Consider the following 22,909-nt stretch of genomic DNA (forward strand, 5'->3'; position numbering starts at 1 on the left):
GATACCTGCTTCTTTCTCTGGAGAGATGGACTTCAGGTTGACTATTAGAATTTCGTTCTAACAGAGTCAAAACAATTCACTTTCTAAACAGATACATAAACAAAGTGTTTGTGTGTACTGTAGAACACAGGTGGTTTTGTCATTTATATATTACGTATTTTGTTAAACATCATATTGTTAGGGTGTAATAACACTTTGCTCTTCTGTTGTGTACTTTTACAGGCATCAACTAACTACATTTTACAAACATTTCAGAACCAGTGCTACCTGCCCCCGTTTTGCAGATGGCAGAGTAGACGCAGGGATGTTCAGGTAAGACCAGATGACTGGTGGCAGAATCAAGTACAGAATTTGTGAACTTCCTGGCAGTTTCTACATGACTGTTTAACTTACTACACCAGCTACCTCTTTATTACTAAAGCATTTGCCTTGTGTATGTCCACATTACTTTCTCCATATTGGTAGGTGAAAAAAAAATGATGATGAACTGTCATCTGTTGACTTCAGGCTTACTGGTTAAGTAATTGTGAACTTACATACTTGTGAAGTCTGTTAGCATCCAGGTTCAGTTCAGAATTCTTCATCTACATTTAAGAGCTTGTGCTGCATGATAGAAAAATAACCTTGCAGGTCAGAGCTTTTGGGCCTGGTGTTTTGTTCTTCCAACCCAGAGTCTCTTCTTAACTCAGTGCTGTGTGAATACTGCCCTCTGTTCTTCCTAATTCTCTGAAAGTGATTTGTGCAAGGATGCATAGGCATGTTTTGTTTGTGGCCCAAGATGTGTGAAGCTGATAGAAACATTTTTATGCTGGTTCCAAGAACAAGATAAAATGTCCTGTTGCTCAGGAGGATTTTGCAAGTCAGGCTTGATCTGTACCTATGTATTTCAGTGTGTTCAGTTCAGCTGTCTGTCCAGAGCTTCTTGCTCTAAGGGTTGGCCTGGAAGGAAGTTGGCATTGTGGCAGTGTGGGGTTTTATGGGGTACTTTGTAGTTCAGGTCCCAAGTTTGAACATGTAGTTTTGTACTAGGTCAGTAGCCAGGAAGCCTAATGACTGTCTTTCAAAGCAGATTAGGCTGAGAATCCATGGATCTTGTGCTTTCATTTCTCAGGCTAGTACAGTTCAGAGCTGTGGACTTTTGTGCCAACCTAGGGGTTTAAACATGTGCTGCTTTCTCTGGTACACAGTCTTGAGCATTCCAGAACTTGATTTCACAGAAAACTCTCTAATATCTTGTTCACCTTCTGATTTCAAATTAACCATCTGTGTGGTGTACTGTGAAATAAAATGATAGAAAGCTGAGAAGATAATTGGTAAAAATATATAGATCCTAAGGAAGTTATCCCCCATCCTTGCTCTACAGTTCCAACCAGCACTATCAGGATTTTTAATTGCTGACCCTTTTTTAAATGCTGACAAACTTCCATCTTTTGGACCAAGTTTTTCCTGTGTTGGGCTTATATCTTTAAGACAGGGGCCCTGTAGGGTTTTCATCTGAGGGAGATGAGAAAGAATTATTAAAATAAAAATATGTATCTTAAAGGAAAAACAAAACAACCGAAAACCAAATTCTAAACAAACCCCAACAAAACAAAAAATGGGTAAACGGCCTATAGATTTTAAGGAGCTTGGCCTGAAGAATGCTGGTCCTGCTTGTCATCCAAAGAATTGATTTTTATTTCACAAATACAAAAGTTTTTTGTTCAGTTCATTTTTAAGAATTGTGCTTCAGTCGTGGAGAGGACAAAGATCTTTATATACTTGATTACTTTAGTGCCCAGTCCTGCAATGCCCCTGTCACACAGTCTCCCTGAGCTATTGCAGTTGCAGGATTGAAGCCCTACATGCAGCTAATCTTACAGGGACCTGATCCTGCTCCAGGGCCTTTTTGGCACAGATCCTTGGGCACGTGCACAGTTCTGGGTAAGCTGTTGTGGCTTGGCATCAATGAAACAATGGTGAAGATGGATCTGATTGTGTATTCCGGTTCATGAAGCAGGGAGGTTCCTCTTGGAAATCTGATATGGCTGGTTACATACAGAAGTTTGTAAAATCTGTAACCTGAGTGATTTTTTTTTTTAGCGGTGTTTCTTAAGAAATAGGACATTCAGAACGTTCCTCTTTTCTCTTTGAAATGTAAGGCTAAGCAGATGACAGTGAAAGGAGATCAATAAGGATATGGATAAAATAAAAAACAGAAGGAGTAAATGGCCCAATAATGTTTATTTTGGTTTGGGTTTTTTGTTTGTTTTTAAATACTTTTTCCTACAGTTAATACATGAATACAATAATCAATTTGTGTAATTTCTTGGAAAGTTCCCTCAATAAAAGTTTGCAAAAGTCAAATAAAGTTTTTGTAGAAAAATAAATATTCTGAGAAAAAGTAAAACAAATCTTACCCTGACAGCTAAGGAGTGGGTTTCAGATGGGAACCAGGCTCAAGCCATGTCGTGACACTTCCTTGACCTGGACCAGATGTTTCTGTCTCCTTGGAGAACTCACAGTTTTAAGCAAAGTTAACGCTGGTCAGTTTTTGCTGCTGGTGTTTGGAATGTTGTAGACAACAGTGAGAACTGAAAATCATCAGGTATTTTTCATTCTGCTGCTGCTTGGGAGTTCTGCTTTATCAGGTCCAACTAAGTTACACTTACCAAGAAGGGGTCGTCTAGTTGGGGTACGAGAAGTGTGTTTATGCTTGCACTGGTTTCAAAGTATCCTGAAGAATAGGGTACTAGCTTGGCTGCCTGGTGCTGCAGTTAGGCTGCCATGGGCATGTAGGCACCAGAAAGTTAGTTCAGGGATCTTCCTACTGGATTAGTAACACTGCAGAATGTAGGATTAGTGGAGAAATAAAAGGAAAATAAGAGGATGTGGCTGGATATGGTTCACTTGCATCAAAGGGGAATTTCATGTGGGGTCCTAGTATTTTCTTCTTGTGCTTTATGGTGTTATTGAGACCTGCAGTGGGTGTTGGATCTGATCCATTCTGTTGCTAGAGCCTGCTATTTCTTTTCCCTTGTAGCCAAGGACTGAAGGTGGCTCTTAGATACATGTCTGCAATTACTAGTGCTCTGTAGCAGGGAAAAGTCTGAACCAAATAGCTCTGGATAAGGAGATGTGTTATATTTCTAATACTCAGAGTGAGGTAAGAGAATAGTGGTGCCTGGCATGTCCTGTCCTTGCAAGGTGCTGGCTGTGTTGGGATTGGCAGAGTGTGCCTTACAGTTCTGATCCCTGAACATCCAGATTGATGACTCTCTTCTATAGCTCCTTGCTAGTTTGTCTGTCTGGGTTTCCTGTAGTGGAGATTGGGATGGGTGAGGACAGCTGTGAGGAGCATTTTGGTATCTTCCAGGCAGTCAGGATGCAGACACATCTCAGTCTGGGAGAGATTCTCAGTATTGGAGCTGAGGTGTGGTCAGAGATTGTTGTGGACACCTGAACTTTGCCTTGTAAGTTAATTGTGTGGCCTACTAGGACTTTATGAATAGGTGGTGATAAGGTGTTGTGTAGGGGGGAATATGATGGCTGTCAGAGACAACCCCATTTGTGAAGTTACCAGGGAAGCTTATGAAATCATGAGACTTATTATTTAAGAACATACAATTTCTGTCCCTCAGGTGCACTGTGCCAACTTGATTCATAGCCTGACGTTTTGTCATTATTTCAGTGTTGAGCAAAAATTCAATCTGTTTATGGATTAAAAAAGACATTCCCGATATATTTCCCTTGGCTGTGAACCTGTAATTGTTGTTCTTGAGTTTGTTTGTGAGCTACTATGGCCTTTACTAGCGGTGATTTGCTTGTGGCATCAGGAAGAGCTGTTCCTGTTTTGAGTCTGACAGTTTTTCCTTTAGCAGGAGGAAGTTCCAAGGAGTTAAGTTTCATACGGTTGGCATCAAGTACGCAGTGTGGTAGATCTCCAGCAAGTTCACTGAAGCAGTTGTGGGATGTTGGAGGGGAAGAAGTGCTCCTCCCTAACTATTCTTGCTTTCTGTGCACCTGTAACAAATCACTTGGCACCAAGAATAGAAAGCAGCAGTTTCATTGAGGCTGTTGATCAGGTTCATGGAGTCACATCATCTGCAGTCCTCTGTGCTTTTTCATTTTTGGCATTTAGAGCAGCAGAGGTTTTGCTTAAATAGAGAGAACCTCATCCCTTCTCATTGATTGCTGCTGCTCTTGTCTTTTCCACCTCCACAAAGTAGGTGTGACAAGTTACCTGTCTGAGGGGCAGTAGACAACATGTAAGACACGAGGATGAAGATTCAGGCATCTTTACTGACTTGTTACTGTGGTGATAAAGTTTTTCCATTCCAGTGGCCTTATTCTTCTTTGGAGAACTTCACTCATTCATTAAGTCAACCATGTATAATAGAAGTGGAGGGGGATGAGGAGAGGAAAAACATAAAATAGAAAATTATAGTTAAAAAATAAACATATGAAATCAGATCTTTTGGTAGAACTAGGCATGTTATCACCATATTAAAAGTTAAACATATGTATAATTCCTTGTGAGACTGAGATTGTTATTTGGTTTCCAAACTGCACCTGACTGCAAAGATTTTTAGCCTAAATTTGTATTACTTCTGTGTAGAATCTTTGTCAAATATGTGAAGTTTACTAGGGGTGACAAGTATTTGATCATAATGTTATTTTAAACTTAGATACATCAGCTTCCAAAACTTAGGATTCTTGACAGGTATTTAAATATTTAAAACACCCTCCATAAGACTACGAAATACAGCAATTCAACTATATAAACAATGCTAGGGATAATGAACTAGAAAATATTCAAAATGGCATACCCTCTCCATAAATATTTCTCTCTTATTTTAACATTCACCAGGGTGAATCACAAGGAAAGTAAGTCTTGACTGTTTATTTATTCTAACTCACTAGCTTACTGATACAAGCTTTCAGGGAAGTCCATGAAGTCCCACAAGGTGGCAGGAGCTAACTGTTTTATGCTAGAGTCAAGGTCTGAGGAAAAATAAAGGTAATAAACTGATTTTGGTAGTTGCATGCATTCAAATCATAGGCAAATTAGGCCAAAATTTCCAAAATCCACTTTTCTGTTTCTTACACTTCTGAATAATTTTGTCAAATGAATGAGATTCTGTCCTCAAGAATCTTCAAAACAGAAAGTTCAAGCATTCTTACTTTGTTACCAAAACAGGACCTTTATTTTTCACTAGGTGGTGGTGATTTGCTTGTAAAGTGCATTGTGGCTGTGAATGGAGGTGGGGCACAGCAACAGCACTGAGGGACTGGGGAAGAGAAGGAATTCTCTGCTGCTTCAGTGAGGCTGCAGGGATGTTTTTCTTTGGAAAATGAAGAATCAAAACAGCATTAAAAGTGGCAGAGTTTGGGGATTGTTGGAAATAATTAATATGGTTTATCTTAACTAGTGAGACTGTGTTGCCTAGTATACAGAACATAAGGCTGAAATTTATTCCTTTCTCTTCCCAGTACCCTGATCTTTATTAAGGCTGTTGGAGTTCTTGTTCCACTTTTTCTTGCTTTTGTTTCCACTTACCTGCTGATGGTCAGCTCTTCCCTGAAACAGTGTGTGATCAGGATGTGAAGCACTACAAAAGAGCCAGGGGTTTAATCAAGAGTATCTCATCAAACACATTATTTGAGAACTGTGGTTATATCCTCATGCTTGCTTAACCTTGCACTTTGAGTTCCAAGTCTCTAATTTTTGAAAAATCTCTCAGGCCTGTCTTAGAAATCTGTGGACTTGAGAGTTTCAGTTGGCGAAAGTAACAGTGAAAAAAACAGTAATAAGACAAAGTGACTGTCTCTGATTCAATGGACCACGAAGTGGTGTTTTGAGACTTGTGAATCTCTTAATTTGTGATGAGATTTTATTTTAAATCAGCAAATGCCCATTTTTATTTTTTTGAATGAGAGGACAGATATGAGTATTAACCAGGTATCTTTGGGAATGTGGGCAGTGCTGTTTATGTGGACAGACAATGCAATTCAATAGGACTAAGGTGAAGGTGAGAATAGGTAGTTTTCTGAATTAGTAGATAGATATTGGAAGAAAAATAATTCAACTCACAAGAAATTTAAGTTTCTTCCATCCCACTTGGTGTCAATTGCTTGTCATTATGATGTAGAAGAAGTTTCTAAGCATGTGTGATGGGGCTATCTGGAACAACTATATGAATGAAGTGAAAATTCTTCCGTGCCTGTATGTGAAATAGCATTGTTGTTTTTCCAGCAATGATAGAAGGAACTTAAGGACGTTTAAAACCAATTGTGTAGTGACTTACAGACCTGTTGCACTGGTGTGTGTTGTCCAGTAAAATAGCTACACTTTGTTAGGGACAGGGGTGACAGGACAAGGTAGAGATGAGCATTCTCAGCAGCTGCAATAAAAGAATAGCATATACCATCCTCTTGCCAATTTATATGAGCTTCAGAAGCATTTCTTTTTATACTTCTTTTTGCAGGAATTATATATTTGTTGTTAGGGCTGACTTGAGTACTTTTAGTGGCTGCAGTCAGACAACACTTTTAATTTCAAAGTGAAAACTTTGCGATTTCCAGTGGTTACACCTTTCACTTGCCTCTAATTCGAATGGAATTTTAGTTCTTACATAAACAACCTAAAATAATTATTAGAAAGTAAATAATTAAGCAAAAATTCAGCATTTGATGAACATACTGTTGAAATCTGTTCTATGCAGTTGAAAAGGTGCAAATTTAGAGTTCTGTACCAATTGGTTCAGACTATCAGTATTTAAATGACTATCAGCTTGAATTATTAAGCAGTTGTTGCTTATTGAAAGAAACCTAGCTACATCTGTCATTACTTCTGTTTGAAATTTTCAGTCACACAGGTGAGATAGATGCCTCATTCCCATTGCAGCTCAGAAGCAGTGGGTCACTTAAGCTGATGAGAAATTCTAAAAAAACTCCACGTATGTAAATACAATTAAAAAAATCAGTGTCAGACTTTAAGATGGGAGATGCTGTGTTGCTGTGGTGTCTGTGTTCAACAGTGTTCTTTAAGTGTAGTCCCTGGGTGCTGCAAACGTGGAACTTAATGTGGCTTGCAAAGAGTTTGCTACTGCTGCGTGTTCAGAATACTATATCAAGGTAAAGTTTGTTTCTTAGGTTTCTTTATGAACAAAAGTTCAATGATCATGATAATACCAGGGTTAGAAAAAGTGGTACAAACAACTTATTTTGACCACAGAGTGAACAGAGAAAAAGGCTCTGGACTGTGTATTGGGCAGAGGGCAGCTTTCCAGAGAACAGTGGACAAATGGGTGGAATTGTTTCTCAGCAGTGACATATAAATGATCATGAGATATACCTACTTTATGGTGTATGTAAAATTATTACAGTGAACTGGGAGGTTCAGTAAAGATTACTGAATAGTTTGGCAATTGATGGCAATATCTGTGTGCATCCAAATTAATTACAATATTTCTAGAGGAAAGAGATGTGGGAGGTAAAGAGGACTGCACGGGGCGTGTGCCTCTCCAGTGTAAGTATCTTCTTCCAGGAAACCCGGGGTCTTCCCTCCCTATCTGCCAAACCCTCAGTTAAATGTTTAGCTGGTCTGTTGATTTTGTTTAATTTAGGGACAATTGGAGTTGTCCCATCCACCAGATCCCCTACCGAGGTGCTGAGTGCTTTCTCTTCTCCATGACCAGCTTGGGAATTCAGGGTATCACTAGCCTCTGGTAAATGCCCAACTCAATAAAGAGTCCAGCCAGACAAACAGACAAATATATACTGCCTGTTTATTAACAAAGTTAGGAGTTCTACGTGTCCCTCCCAAGGCTAATTTGAAGGATTTTGAGGTCTAGAGAGTTGGGTATGCAGAATGCAGTGTCTTTTAAAGAAAAACTGGAAAGATTCTTTACTATCAACTTTTTAAAAGCACCTGTTAAAATGTAGCATTTTAAAACACAGCCTATTGATAAAACCTGGCATCATCTGGAACCTTAAGAGTGTGTGTCTACATGGTTTTGTAGTTACCTGAGTGTGCCTTCAGTAAGGCAGAAGGAGTATCAGAAGGGGTTTGGCAGTGATAGTGTGGAGCTCTGCGCACGCTGATTTAACTTGCATTGAGTAAGAGTTGGTTGGATCACGCAGAGCTGGGCTGGGCTGCCGTAGTTAGAGTTCCTAGTACTCGATCAGTTGGCTTAAAAATCAGGTTGCTGTGTCTAGCAGCTACCAAAACTAACTGGAGTCTTTGGGGCCAGTCACTGACAGGTGGTGCCATATCCAACGAGGGCACGTCCTGGACGTTCCTTCAAGAGGTAAAAGCTGGTTAGGCTGCAATAACAACTCTTCCTGTGCTAGCAGGCTGCAAATCCTGTTTATGGATTTCTTTTATAGCACTGGATGTTAAAAACAGTACTTTCTCTTGGGAAATTATTATTCAATTAACTTGGTATTTATTTTTATATTAAGTTTTGTTGTTGTTGAAAGTGAAAAGTAGTTGGGGATAAGATCTGCTTATTAGAGGGCTTTTGCTTTGCTTTTATAGAATTGGAGGAGGTGGGGGAGGATGAGCTTACTGCCTTTGGTGCTCAAGGTAGAATTTTTGCCATGCTCTTCTGCCCTTCCTTAAAGAAGCTGTCATCGAAAACTAGAGCCCTTGGGAATGTCCGTGAAATACAGAAGTAAGTCAGCACTGAGGCCAAGTTACCTGTGTTTGCATCTAGTATGTGCCAGTCCATTTAGTATCAAGGCTGTGTTTAACACTCACCCCTCCTCACCCCCTTCCCCCCCCAAATGTGTGATAGGAAAAGTAAAATTAAAAACAAAATAACAGAACAGTTAGTGTGCTGAAGATTTACATAGGTGTCCATTGACAGGGAGTTAATATGTAGGTGTGGTTTATATACTGCATTGGTTTATAAGTGATGCCATTAAGTTCACAGGTCACATGTACACCACACCCAAGCAGAAGATCAAATTGTAACAGTGGAATCACTTTGACAAAAATGTGAACATTAGAGAAGATGTTGAACTCCACTAGGTCACTTGTTACAGCAGCCTCTTGCTCCTAGAGAAGCGCACTTGCCCTCTCTCAGGTCTTTTCATCACCAAAGCTAAGGGTTGCTGCTTTTGCTCTCCTTCCTTTTCCTGGGCTGTACCAGGCAGGGTCCCAGAGAGCAGCAGCAGTGGTGGTCAGCTGGGTGAGACACGCGGGGATGCAACTGATGACTTCTCTAAAGTTCAACATCAGCAGCTGGAAGTTTCACAGTCTCCTGTGGGTCATTGTACCTTTCTGTTGCAGTTCAAAATGCATTGGTAGAAAAAGCAGCAGTGGGTCAGCCCTGCAGCCGCTGCATTTCACAGCACTGTGGTTTTCATGTAAATACTCTTACTGCTAACCTGTGTTGAACTTAAGGAGTACAGGACAAATGCAGGAATAGGAGAGTTTGTGTCACTGGCAAGCCAGTGTTGCAGCCTAACAACTAAAGTGTGTCTGCGTAGACCAAGGGTACAAGGTTTGTATCTATAGAGCATTTCGTCCTTTGGTAACGAGTGGCCTATTGTAAACCTTTTCTTCCTGTCACTTAAAAACAAACAAACAAAAAAACCCCAAAAAGCTGCTTGTATATTACAAAAGGGCCAATATATTAATGCTGTTATTGTGCTTGTATTTATATAATTAGGTAGCTAAAATGTAGATTGGCATCTGTTCCTTGCATTCATGCTGGAGTGGCAGGAAGAGACCCACCCTCTTCTATAGTGTCCCACAGATGTATTTTAGACTTGAATGCAAGAAACCTATATGATTTTTCCTGATGAAGATGTTTGTTGTTTTTGTATGTGCATAAATCAATACTTTGCATACTGCTTTGACTTCTGATGGCTGAACCTAGAATTTAAAAAAGAATAATTTGGTTTTGGATTGGGCTTTTTTGGGGGTGGGGCTTGCATGTTTGAAGCAAAATGTGAATTTTGGCTGCTGGTAATTTGTTTTGCGTTCTCTTGTAGTAAAGTGAAGTGTTGCATAATAAAAACTTCTTTTAGCTTTTGGGTCCCCCACAAACTGGGGAGAAAACCACAGACCAGAGGAAAAACAGTGTTGTCTTTTTTTTTTTTTTCTTTTTTCCTTTTTTTTTTTTTTTAACTTGAATGACCAAAATTACTCATTTAGCTTTAGATAGTATGTAGACAAAACATAGAGAAAGTTTTAGAGGGGATGTAGTAGCCACTGATTCACATATCCGGCTTTGGTATCAGATCTGTAGATAAGAGTGAACATCATCACAGGTGATACACAGCAGATGTTTTGTTCTGGTATATGAAACAGTAAGCAGCACTTATTGCTGGACATGAAATGACACTTTATTTTTTTTGAGTTTGAAATTTGCAAGTTTTGCTTTTGCAGAAGCACCTCAAGTTCAATTAGTTTGCAGTCATTACTTGCTGGTAAAACAAAAGAACAGCTGAACATTGGGTGACATCTCATAAATCCACAGGAATAGTTGAAAAATTTACTTTATTTGCTGGATTTGCATGTTGAGTCCTGTATTTACATGGTGCTTTCATGCTGGCATAACCCCCCTTCCTCATGTTTCCAGGGAGGAGTCCTGTGTCCTTGCTCACAGCTGCGGTGGCCTTGGCTGGGGCCAGCCATCTTCCTAGCAGCTCTGCTTCCCAGGGATGGCTGTACCAGGCCTGGCTGTTGCCAGATCTGTGGTGTGTGCTGATGTGCCCCAGTAGCAGGGCAGGCACCCTGGGACAGAGTGGGTGCCTGGGCCCCCTCTGCCAGAGGGCAGGGGTGGGAGGGGGGAGGCTGTGGAGGTGGGAGAGCAGCTGTAGGTTAAAACAGTGTGAGGACAGTTAAAGGTCAGGCTGGGTTTGCTCTTAAGTAAAACTGAATGAAAATTATTTCCCTGCTGCCTTTGTTGCCCTGCTTGCTTTTCCAGAAAGCATGTTTATGGAGGAAAATATAACCTGAATATGCCAAGAACGGGATGGCAACCCACCTGCAGGGACCTGACCTCTCCTCCATGCTTGCTCCCTCCCTTGCTCGGTGCTGCCACAGAGACTGATCTCATCTCCTGCCGTGGCTGGCACAGCCGCCAGCTGTCCACAGATGTGGACAAAACACATTTCTTTAAGTCGTTGCCTGTTTCATGAATCTTACCCCCTTTGTTCCCCAACTTATTCCTGTGCCTACAGAGGTCTGTCAGATTTTTGGCCCTTAAATCTGAAAGGAACAGGTCACAGATTACATCCCCAAACAAAGCTAAACTTAGGGAATTTTTGCAAATGTGATACCAGTGGGACTAAGTTCCAAAACTCTGAGCTCTGATTCTGGAGCGCTGAAGTCTCACATGGCACTTGATCACCATCTTAATAATCAATATTCGAATTAGTACCAAACTTGGGCTTTCTACTGTGCGAGGTAATACTGAAACCAGAAGAAAATTACAAATGTATCCTGATTGCAGAAGTCAAGCTACCATGGTGGTTTTTCAGCATTTCATTAAAATAAATTAAATTAAAAAGATTTATTTTTATATGTATCAAGATTTGAATTCAGTTATGTACTTAGTGAATGAGATGTGAAACTGGAGGAAGTGGGCTTTTTTCTCCCTGTAGAAAAGATGACAATATTTGGCCCAAACACTAAAGGATTCTGTAAAAACAATTACACATACTCTAAAGGAAATCATTCAAATAAATAGTTGTGTGTAGTAGCTGTTTCTAATTGGGCTCAATGTTTTATCACAGTTAGTTTTCCATTTAGGAAGGAGGATAGGAACCATAAAACTTGATGCAAATTAGCAAAGTGAAATAGCTTTCTTTGCAGCTGCTCTTTGAATCTTTGCATGTCTTTTAAGTATATGCTTACAAAATATTGCATCAGTATATCTAGGGAAAAAAACTGGGTTGTTTTAAAAACAGAAGTATATGTCCTAAGAAAATGTTTCTGATAGAAATAGAAAATAAACAAGATTGTACTAAAGCAAGTTTCTTTTTAAAAGTGTGTTTTGCATTTTAACCTCATGGAGAACAGCTCTCATTATTATTAAAGCAAAAACTAGACAAAACCCTCCTAATGTTAAGAAACTTTGATACTGTAAATGTGCTGGGGGGTTTTTTGCTACAAGTAATGTGTGATCTTACATTGTGAGAAGCAAACTTCTTCATGTCTGAATTGGCTGGTAACTTGTTCTGGTAAGTCTAAAAAGGGGTCAACAGTGTTAGGATTTTATTCTGCCACATTGTATGTAGTATCTGAGTACCTTCCACCTACCTCAGAGAAGAACTGAGATTAAACTTCTCAGGATAACAGTGTGGGGGAGGGATAAGAAGGGACAGCATGCTGCTTGTGGTAGGATTTTTGGCTTGGGTATTTTGTGCATTATTTAGGTATGACGTTTGTACCTGAAGTTTTTCTGACGCTTGTGATGAGTGGGTGTGTATAGCAGGTAAGAGGGCAGTGGCTTTCTGGTGATGGAAATGTACTGTTGTCTATGTGCTGTTAATGTACTACATGGCTCAGAAAGCATTTGTGTTTGTGTGTGCATATATGAAAATATTTGATACAACTTCTAAAAAGTGCTGAGATACAGGAATCATAAAACGGTGATTCTGCTGTTTCTGAATACACAGATGGTTGATGTTGTTTTCTGGGATGTTTTATGAATCTGTTTAGTATTGTTTTAAGTGTGGGGTATTGCAGTGTTATATAAGCTTTGGATTGGGATTGTATCCATTTTGAGCTGAGTGGTGACTTTGTTTAGATTTAGTAGTTAATATTATATTTCTTCATGGAATTGCAGTAAAATGCAATTCCATACTAATACTTTATTAGTATTGCTGCAGTACTCTCTGTGTATATGTGAGCACAGTTCTTTTGTGAATTTTACAGAAGGCAAGGTTACAATAGTTGACTGATATCACATTTGGTTGGGGAATTGTTTGGATGTCTTCAATGATAGTCACTTCCAGGTTAAGTTTCAGAGTTTTTTAAACATGCCTTCAAAATGTTTGTTTGTTTCATTAATGTTATTGTTTGCTGTTATATTTCCTTGCTGGTTAGCAGGAGAAAGCTTTCAGCTATGCAGTGTTACTTTTTCCCTTTCTGTTGTCTTTGACCAGATCTTCCCCATCTTGGTCATTTACTAAGTTATTTTAGTGCTCATACAGTACCGGAGCAACAAGCCAGAAGTCATCCTGTCTTGTCAGTTCAGGAGAAGATATATATATATATATGGACGGAGTGAGTAAATTTGTGATCAAACTATCTCTGGCCTGACTTGTTTTAAATAAATATAGAAACAATTTGGTGCCTAATCTCCACCTGCCTGTAATGCAGGGAATGAGAGATGAGAAACTGTCACATATAAATGAATTTTGACAACTGTAGTTTAAGCAATACAAAACTTCAAGTTAGTTTTAAAACAGTGCAGAATGACTACTTGACTCAAAGTGAGTCGAGTTCTAAGTGTGTATGAATGAGTTCAAAGCACAAGAGTTCATATACTTGTAGATGTTTCCTATTTCCTACTTCATGCCTTTTTTCTGAGGTAGGTTTTTATCTAGCAGCTGAGGGATGATCCCTTTTCATGACTGTGTTTAAGCTTTCGAAAAATTTGTATCTCCCTACAAGAAAAAAGCTGACTCAATTTAAAGTAATGAGTTTTCAACTTTTTTTTTAATTACTCTAAAAACACTAAAAAAATGTCCTGTGGGTGATACAGACGCCTGAAAAATTAATGTAAATCTACGAACAATGGACTAATCCTCTTAGTTACTTTTGCAGATCCATAGGAAGTAATGACTGCAGTGTTAAAAACTGCTCATCTACTGCTGTATCTGTACTGAAGTTGGAGACCTCTGGACAGGGTAATAACACTGGTCAGCAAAGATAATGACAGAAGTCTAACTGTTTGGTAGTGCTAAGCACAAACTGTTTCACCTTGAGAAGAATGGTTGCCTAACAATGACTGTCACAGTCCTGCCCCTGAAATCCTACTGAAATGGTAAACTTTGATTTTAAAATGTACTTGTTATTTTCATGACCTCAGTCAAGGAATCTCATGAGGGGGAAAGAAGCAGAGAGGGTAATTTGAAGTACAAGCAGATGCTACTCTAGTTTCTCAAGGAAGTTTCTTATGTAGAAAGGCAGGGTTAAAGGAATGGAGCTTTTTGTACTAAAAACAATGCAATGCTTTAGCCTTTGTCTCCAACCTTTCCTTTGTATGACCTGTCATCTTGAGGATGAAGTGCCTTCAACAGTAAAAGACTGAAGTGGGCTGATAGAGAAGGGTATTTCAGAACGCTTAAAAATTGTTTGCAAAATAAATAATAGCAATTTAATTAAGAAGGTAAGAGAAAGTGTTTTATTTTGTTACTAAATCAGGATAGACTGAAGTAAAAGATATGCCTTTGTTGTTAAAGATGTGTATTGCTGAAGTTAAAGATATGCCTTAAGTGATTTGTTAGTTAACCTCATAAATTAGTTAATGATATTTATTGACTACTAAAAGTCCTCTTTGTTTAAAAAAAAAAAAAAAGGTGCTTTTGAGGTTGCTGGAATAAATTGTCCTTGTCTGTCATGTCAAGAGTGTCAGAGATTGCTCTTCTGTATCTAATGAAATGTTATCTCTGGTGCACGTGTACTTGAACTGAAGAAGCAGAGAGAAGGAAGGAGGCTGTACAGTACACTGTAGCAGCAGCATACCTGTCCAGTATTTGTGAGAACTGAGGAGTGCCTTTTCAAAACTGAATATCAACTTGAAAAGCAGGGGGAAAACAGTGTTCATTGTTTTAGAATCTGTCTTCTAAAAAGCAGGTAGGAAACAGCTTCCCTGAAATACATGGACTAACCCTAGGATTGGAGTTGGGCTTATGAGCTCATTTATCTTAGGTGTGGTGGACTCCCAGAGCTGTGAGTGATACTGTAGAAGTGTTGGGTTTGATTTGAAGAGAAGCCTAGGCATTTATGTAACAATACATATACTGGAAAAGCTTTGGGAATGTCCTTGCTGTTTCTCTTAGTTTGTTTACTCTTAAGAAAGAGCTCTTACCTGTATTTTCACCTTGTCTGCTGTTGTTCCACACACCACCCTCAGCACAATATCCTGTGCAGGTTTTGTGGCTTCTTGGTTTTAATACTCACTTAAATCTGTTCAGCTGAGTATAGAAATTACATTCCCACTATATATTCTGATATAGTTCTGGCTTTAAGCTATATGTTTCCTTAGTAAGGAAGCAGCTGTATGTCACTCCAGTGCTAATAGTTTCCCCAGAAGGAATAATTAAGTTCTCCTGGGAGTGAAATTAGTGTCTCAGTGTGTGAATGAAAAGGGTTCAAGCTGCCAAACTACAGGTGCAGAAATGGCATTGATACTAAGATGGATAGGATGTGGTGTGTTGCTGCTTGTACACTGGCTGGCCTAGTCTGCATGCTGAGATTTGGGCTGCCTTCCTTTCCTTGTGGCTATTTTGATGTTGCTGCAGCACCAGAAGATACTGCTGCAATGAGGCTTTGCATCCGCTCGGTCGGAGCTGACTGCTCCATCGGAGTAGCTGTACAGAGGGATGTATGTCTGCATCAGTGACCTTCAGCTTACAGCCTGAGGAGTTGATGTAACTGCAGTCACCAAAGGTAGGCTGTGAACTGGGAAGGCTGAAGACAAAGGCATGAGTCCTGCCTGCCCACTCTTGGAAGTGAAGGCCATCAGGCTCTGCAGAGAGGCTGGGAGAGTGGGATTGTTTTTCCAGCTCAGTCTGGATTTGTCTGCAGACTGATTATAGGACATACTTTGAAACAGTGTCAAAAAGTGAACAAACCACAGTGAATTTCAGAGTCATTGAATGCTTTCTTAGAAGTTGCTGATTTTCATAATGTGATCTTCCAAATGTGAGTTAGATATGCTACAGGTTCCTATATTGAGCAGACAAGAGAAAATACATGGAAGAAATGGTAAAAGTAAAATTGATTGGCCACCTTGCCTCTGTCAGTATAATGTAGAGGACATCAGGTAGGATTTTCAAAAGTGTAAGAACTTGACTTTAACTGATTTACTGTTTTTGTTTTTGCCCTGTGTCCATTCTGTATCCAACAATACAAAGTACTACAAATCTTGCCGTGCAAAACCACTGAAACCTGAAAGAGAGAGCAAGACAAGTGTCTTAACAATGCAGGGTATTCCTGCTTATCTTCATAGTCTCACTTAGGAAAATCCTAAATGCATGGAGAATGTCTGCTTTTGACTGAGAAATATAGATCAGATCCTGGCTGTGTGAGTGTTAGGAAGATCCATTGACATGCTGTTTCTTGTTATGGGTTTTAATTATTCTTTTGAAACACTGGCCAATGGCTCTAGTGATAGTCTGTCCACCTTGCCTTGTAATTTTTTGGCTTTACTTTGTTTTCCAAGCTCACATTTATTTAGAATGTTATATATTGCTGTTTTCTGTGGGGTTTGGAAGGCTATCCTAATGATACAAACAAACCCTGCTCCTGAGGAATGTGGGGACAGCATGGCAAGCAGCAGGTGCAGTCTGACTCCTGCAGAGGCCGGGAGGGCAGGTGGGGGTGTCCCACCCTGCAGGAGCCAGATCAGCCCTCCCGGCAGGGAACAATCCTGTGGGGAGCAAGCTCCCTTGGCCTCCTTTCCCCTGGGAACTGGGGCCTTGGTGGGGCTAGCATATGTTTTTGGGAGAGAAAGTTCTTACAGGGTGGGAGGTGCTGTCGTCGAGTTAAAGCCCTCCTTGGTGTCAGTTTGAATTTTGGCATGAAAAGCCTCTCCGTTCTTTAAGCTGTTTCCCTAAAGAATCCTCCCTCTTTTCTTTTTCTTTTCTTATTTTCATTTTTAAACTTCATCAAAGGAAGTGAGTTACACGCTAAACATGGCAGTCCAGTCCTTTAGAAGATACCATTTTTATTTTTTTTTTACCACGCAATAGGAGGTTCCCCCAGTTGCAAGAGCAGGAGTAGGACGTGCCCTTTCAAACCGGCTCACGCATGAAAGCGGGCTCAGCGTGGCACCCACGGCAGCCCTTTGCCCAGGCCAGGGTGAGCAGGAGAGGGTTCGGGGGCGCTCTGGGCCCGGTGGTGCCGGCAGGGAAGGCAGCGCGGGTGGGGGCCGGGTACCTGTGCAGGGAGTGCCGAGCGCGGGGCACACGCCAGCGCTGACATGGGCCTGTGCGGTGCCCGTGTGTGGGGAAGGGGTGTTGCTGGCCTCTGTGTCAGCCGTAACGCTGGTATTTCAGTAATGCGGTGGTGTTCGGTCGTACTGCCAAAACCAAGCTATAAGCAGCGAGTCTTTGCTCCACTTTTCCTCGCTCCATGCCTCTGCTCCGCCCCGTCCGTGCTCCCCGCGCTGCTGAGATCAGCTTCCTGCTTTTCCTTTTCCTCGCAACGACGCTGCTACTCCTCCCCTGAAAGAGTTATTTTCATCGGTCTGGAGTTAATTTTTATGAGTGGCTGCGGGCTCTGTTTCTGACAGGCAAACACGTCAGGCTGGAAAAGCGGTATCGTGGTGATTTTGTTGTGTTGCAGCGAAGCCGGGCTGTAGGCAGGATGGTAGACTGCTGCACCGAAAACATTTCTGTGCCAGCTCCGTGACTGGGGAAGGCTGAAGAGGTGAGTGCTGGTTTTACGTCCTGTAGGTTCATGGAGTGGATGAAGGAAGGAACCAAGTGTCACAACCTACCCAGGCTCAACAGCAAGAAACGAGCAATTATATTGTTATGATCTCTGATTAGATGATTTTGCTTCTACTAATATTGTAATGGAGTATACGCAGGAAATGATGTTTTTTGCTGTAGCAAAGATGTGTAGTCAATGAAAGTTTATACTTTGTAAATTTTCTCATTGAAAAGTGTAGATAGATATGACACAAATATAGCCGTAAAGGACAGATGATAAAGTTCACTCCAAACAACTTAAAATAGAAAAAACGCTCAGGTTGTTTCAAAACTTTTAGATGCATTGAGTAATGCTAGAGAAGAGACTGTACAGTGGTTTAGTAATAAATGTGGATCTAGAACAATGTGATGTATTTGAAGGAGTGTCGTGATGTTATAATATGAGGAAATAAAATTATGGAAACAAAATACAAAAAGGAAAAAAAATTCTTTTTACGGTTGCCTCCCTCAGAAAGGAAGTCAAGTTGGTTGAGAGAAAATGGAGTGTTTGAAAGAGTATCTCAGTTACAATGAGCGGGCAGCTTCTATGGAAAGGCATCTTCTTACATTGTTGCAATTTTTTTATTTGTTTTTCTTTATGGAGTGAAGAATGTCAATGTCACAGATTCATTAGTTAACTTTCAGCTTTTTAAGGTGAGCACTATTCTCTGTATTTCTTCTAATGGAGCTCTGAAATTATTAATCCATAACTGGTGGCAGGTTTACACAAACACTTTGGGGTATTTTGCTTCTCCACCTCTTCATTACTTCCTGTTAACAGATTAGTGGGATGACATTGTTCGTTCTCCCCGTGATGCTCTGAGTGATTTTGCAGAGGACTCTTCATGAGAAGCCACTCCAAACACGTAGCTGTGGTGGGCCAGCCAGGTGTTGGATGCTGCTGTCACAGCTACAGGGCACCAATGCAGGTCTGAGCAGCTCCCCAGGTGACAGGGGACAACAGGAAGAAGTCAAATATCTTGATGAGGATCATGGGGGATTTAGTGCATCCCAGGCTCTGAGGCCTGAGCAGAATTGCTTGTGCTCTTGATCCAGACCAGAGTGTGTGCTTTGAGTAGCTGTTTTCTGTGCTGCCAAATTTAATTTATTCGTTCTGCTATAAAATGAAAGAAATATAGGCTTTGATAAGTTCTTAGGTGAAGTTCTCCGGTAGCTTTGCTGAAAGCAGTTCTGGGGAAACAGAGGTTTCAAAGTTTGATGCATTTTGATGGAAAATGGGAGAGGTACAGTAAATTAGAAATTTTTTCACCTTCAGTTCACTACATGTGTAATGTTGACCCCATCTTCAACATAGATAGAAGATACACATATTATTTGAAATACAGCTCCCTGACAAGGAAGTGGAATAAAACTTATTTGACAGAGGTAATAGGTAAACCATGTTTAAATGGCAGCACTGTCACTGAAAGAAACAGTCCAAGCCTTAGACCCTTGCATCCTACCTTATGGGGCCGTGCTAGTGTTTTTGTAGTTGTATAATGAACTGGACTGGAGGACTGATCATTGCTAAAATTAGTGGGTTTTTTATTAGCTTAACTCCTTCTGCCCAATAAAGATAGAACTCACCACTATTGAGTGGATCATATGTCATGTTAGGAGTCAGACTGGAGAACTGAACAGCTCTATTGCCCCCAAGAATGGGTAGTAGAAACGGGACAGGGGACACAACTGCTTTTGGCTTCCGAGCTGCTTTATGCTTACTGCTTGTCAAGGAAGAGCCTTAAGGGCAGGCTAAGTGAAGTGCAAGAGGAGGAGGATGTATCTTCAGAAGTAGACCACTACTGTCTGTTTTTTCTACTAGGGACCTGTATGTCTCTTTTAAACATGGTTTTGCAGTCTGGATAGTTTCCAGAGCAGATAGCGTCAGTTGGTTACTGATGCTGAAGATAACGTGTCTTAATTGTGATGTTGCTTTTCTCTTTCACCTGTGTTCCTTTCTGAAGTAGGTGATGCCTTGCATTGCTTGCTTTTGTGGGACCCAGCACAGCATGCTACATGCCAGGCTGTTACTAAAAGTTGCATGGGACTTTCAGTGAGTGCGTTGATGGTTGATTTTTAGCAAGATAGCTCTGTCTAGATGCAGAATACCAGTTTACTACAGATTCATTGTGCTGGTTAAATTTATAAGTCTGGAGGTGGTGCTGTAAATTATGATCAGTTACTCTTGAGATTTTCACTAGTAGTGGACTACCTGAAAAAGAGAAGACCGCTTCGCCTCCAATGGCCTATAAGAAGAATATGTATCCCTGGAACATATAATAATATTTTTTTATTTTTTAGATATCAGGTTGATTGTAGTTGCTTGTGTTTACAGAGTTCAGGAAGTTTTTGTTAGCGGTTTTCAAGCTTTTGTTATGTGTCAAGTGCTGGCAAAAACACCAACAAATATTTCTCCATGAATTCACTGGGGTTGTGTTTTGGCTAGGGTGGTCAAATGTTATATCCCAAGTTAAAGATCCTATTTTGAGATTTGCTAACGTAGACCTGTGCATTTGGTTAGGGCCTTGTTACCTTCTGTGAGACTCCTTGCAAGTACAGAAATCCATGCTAGTGGATTTTGACAAGGGATTAAAGGATCAGTGTTTACTTTGCTTGGAAGTTGCTCAGATAGTAAAGAGTTGAAAATACCATCTCTGCTTCTTCCCTTGCCCTGCGAAAGTAAATTGAAAACCCATAGCAATATGTGGCAGATTGAGTCCTCAGATCTTCAAGTAATATTTTAGAGTACCTTAAGCTACAAAGTTATACTGATCAATGAAAACTTTATACAGACCAAAAATTATATTTGTGTGAAAGTAACAAAAGGAATGATAGTTTCAGAATGAGAAAGAAAACTTATTTGAATGTTTCTATCAAGCTTGCACAGCTTTTATAAAGCCAAAAGGATTGAAAGAACTACGTAGAAACTCTCCTTTTGGAGGGAAAAATAAGGCTCTCTCTTTTTGCTGTAAATGGAGAAGGTACTTATTAAGAGTAAACAACAAGAATAATGCTTTCTTTGTTAGGCAAATTATGGCAAAATACAAGGGACCTAATACCTCAAGAAAATTGATGCAGCTGGGCTGTGACCACGGTTCTGTAAATACACAGCTTCAGCTGGTGAGGACACCGAGGTGCTGCCCCTCTTGCAGCACCTTCTTACAGTGGTGTATCCATCCTCCTCATGGACATGGTGTAACGGCAGCAGCATTCTCCATGGACTTCTGCATGGATGATACTGGGAGAGCTGCACTGGGAAGCGTGGTCACAGCTGTGGAGGGACAGGGCAGGTAGCTGGAGTAGTGTGTGGCTGCCTCAGGACTCATTCTTCCTTGATGGCCAACTAACCTGAATTGAAACCCTGGCAGCATCTGAGATTTTTTCAGATGTGATGAAATTTGAGTATGGAAGGACACTCTTTTTGTAACGAGAGCTAATGCTTTACAGGGTACTTCTTATTTCAAAAGCAGCCCCAGAAAGGTGCTACCAGAAAAACTCGTGCATCTCAACTGAAGATGAGCAGGATCCACTGGAGGGGAAAGCTACTCAAAATGGATCCCTCACCTTTTATCTGTTAGATCACTATTGTACAGTAAAGTGCCTTTTATGATATCAGGAGGTTAAAATATTTTCAAATTAAAGGGATATCTATATGCAGGTGTTCAAACAAAATGTTTGTTTCCCAGACTAATTCCAAAGCGAAATGTTCTGTAGGAGAAATGAAAATAACTTGAGTTTTCCTGTTCCCAGCTAGGTACGAGAATGTATGTGGGCTTTTTTAAGTTTAAAATCATAGTAATATAGCTACAGATGTTCCCATACTTGGCTAAATTACTTTCTTTGGTAGCTGATGCTGCCCCTTGAAGCTTGTTAGTGTGTGGAATAACTCAGAAGTACAAATCAGGTGTGTAAACACCTGGAAGTTTCTTGGGTAAAAATGCAAGCAAATTCCATGTGAGACTACATGTGTTGACAAAAATCTCAATAAGCAGCATTTTAGTGAAACTCACTTAAGAAGCAGGTTCTTTCTAGTCAGGACCAATACAGAGTTACTAGGTTTCAGCTCTTTCCTTCTCCCTTCAAGACTTCAATAAGGCAGGCAGCTAGCCAGGCCCATTTGAAAAAAAAAACAAAACTGTGATATATTCTAACAACACAAGTGAGACCTTCCCGTCTGTGGCAGTGTTCATGGTTTATTCAAAGTGCTCACAGGAATAGGACTGTGGTAGAGGTTTTCCAGATTAGATGCTGGGCTTTCACTGAATGTCTGACTTTGAGTCCCTGCTCTGTGAATTCTGAATTTGCACCTGGAAATTTCTGCTGCAGGTGCTGACATCTGCTTTCTGGTGGACCTCTAGTGAGACAAGGAATCCAAATTGGTGTGTTGGTGAAGTGGTGGTTAGGCAGAGGAAGAAGAGGTACTTTGCAGATGAGCTTTCCTAATAAAATGAATATATTCTAAGTATTGTCATCAATTTACGCTGTTGCTTCTGACTAAATTTCCTGCAGTATGAGTTGACAGATGTACATAAAAGCAGATAAATCCTTTGCTCCTGGCAGTTCTGAGAGGTATATCAACTTGTCCTGCAAGTCCTTGAAGAAAGGCATCTTCAGTTGACTGATACTGTTTAACACATTTCTGCTGAGTAATTAAAGTGCAAATAGAGGCTGTTGAGATGCTTAGGCTTCAGTCAGTACTGTGTTTGTTTTAAGATGGTCAGCCTCCTTGATTTATACCTGGAAATAATTCTCAAACCATGTGCCATCTCTGGGAGATGAATGTAATACACTCCCTTAGTGAAATATCTCGGGGAGGCAGAGGCAGCTACCCAACTAACCCAAGTTCCCAGGTGGTGTGTGGTAAGACCTCTAGGAAAGGCAAATTATGGCTATCTATTTGGATGATAAAAACCTGGTCAATATAATAAACCATTTATGAAAAGGAAATGGGCCAGCCCAGGTATTTGCAGCACTAACAAAGTACATACTTTGTACAAAGTACCATGCTTTGGCTGATCTGCATATTAAGAAGTGATAGAAGCTCCAGAAGGAGCTTCCCATTTTAATTTTACTGCATGGAGGGAAGTATTTAAAGTGTGGATGTGGTATTTTGCAATTTCTAGTCTTTTTCAGTGTGCCACTCATTTATTTTTTTATTGTGTGGCTACTTCGCAAACCAGCCTACTGTGTGGTGTTTGCTTTTATCTTGCACGTGCCTGAAGAAAAGTATATATTGATAGATACACACATAAATGCATACATC

General features: G+C 40.3%; 1 protein-coding gene across 25 annotated transcripts in view; it reads left to right on the forward strand.

Moving 5' to 3' along the window:
- Positions 1 to 22,909, forward strand: part of BBX (BBX, HMG-box containing) — a 141,054-nt gene that overhangs the window by 17,283 nt on the left and 100,862 nt on the right. For 12 of the 25 annotated variants that reach the window (XM_027648632.1, XM_027648620.1, XM_027648628.1 and 9 more), the window contains one exon: positions 223 to 312. The exons of 8 other annotated variants lie outside the window; for them this stretch is intronic. The gene's annotated coding sequence lies outside the window, so the exon portion shown is untranslated. Of the gene's footprint in view, positions 1 to 222; positions 313 to 16,923; positions 17,033 to 17,518; positions 17,603 to 22,909 lie in introns of all 25 variants that reach the window. 5 more of the 25 variants (XM_027648633.1, XM_027648621.1, XM_027648629.1 and 2 more) reach the window with 2 other exon arrangements.

The sequence above is a fragment of the Corapipo altera genome, unplaced genomic scaffold (assembly GCF_003945725.1).
Source record: "Corapipo altera isolate COAL_440 unplaced genomic scaffold, ASM394572v1 58, whole genome shotgun sequence".
Classification (NCBI taxonomy): Eukaryota; Metazoa; Chordata; class Aves; order Passeriformes; family Pipridae; genus Corapipo; species Corapipo altera.